The sequence below is a fragment of the Primulina huaijiensis genome, unplaced genomic scaffold (genome assembly GCF_012295235.1).
Source record: "Primulina huaijiensis isolate GDHJ02 unplaced genomic scaffold, ASM1229523v2 scaffold42971, whole genome shotgun sequence".
In the NCBI taxonomy this organism is placed as follows: Eukaryota; Viridiplantae; Streptophyta; class Magnoliopsida; order Lamiales; family Gesneriaceae; genus Primulina; species Primulina huaijiensis.
Window position 1 is genome coordinate 322 of NW_027360366.1, and position 766 is coordinate 1,087.

General features: G+C 32.9%; 1 long non-coding RNA gene across 1 annotated transcript; it reads right to left on the reverse strand.

Moving 5' to 3' along the window:
* Positions 1-234: 234 nt before the first annotated feature.
* On the reverse strand, positions 235-688 carry LOC140969891 (uncharacterized). Its single transcript, XR_012174025.1, has 2 exons — positions 510-688; positions 235-368 (listed from the first exon to the last, which is right to left on the reverse strand). It is a non-coding gene; the product is annotated as an uncharacterized lncRNA (long non-coding RNA).
* Positions 689-766: the final 78 nt, after the last annotated feature.

Consider the following 766-nt stretch of genomic DNA (forward strand, 5'->3'; position numbering starts at 1 on the left):
ATAAGAAAAAGGGAATATTGATTTAATTTGACACCAAAGTAATATCAGTGTATCTCGGCCTTGTTCTCTCCGGTGATGAAAGCCCTTCATCCATCGATTTTCTCTTATTATTGTTGTTATTATTACTAGATTGTGTTTTTTGATCGTAATGTGGTTGTGATTGTGCCGATATCTGTAACGAGGTTTCTTCCGATGACGGCGACGACGACGATGGAGACGGCGATGGTGAATCTCGGCTCTCATTTTTTTCAGGGTCTTCTTCCGTATCATTCCAACTTCTGGTTTTCATAACATGTGGCCTTAGCTTATTTACATCAGATAATCTCACTGGCTTCAAAAGAAATTCTTCTGCTCCTTCTTCCAAGCATCTGTGTCATTTTCCAACATATAAAAAAATCTTTAATTTCAGTTTCGCAAATAATAATATTTTTTTCTCGATTTTCTCTGTTATTGTATTATATTTTAATTGTATATCATACATGAATGGATGATTCATAAATTATTTTTACCTTGTAATTCTTGAAGGAACATTCTCGGATGACATGATAACTACTGGTATGTTTCTTAGAGATGACGATTCCTGTCAAATTGAAGGGAAATTGAAAATTTTAATCATTTACGAATATATACATATACTACTTATGTCAAATTTTAGTTTTGTATAGAAAACAAATAGACAGATGGTCGAATTTTCCTCTCATGTTGAACGAGTCAATTTTATTTTTTCCACCCCAACATTATTATTATTTTACTGTGTGTGTGTGTC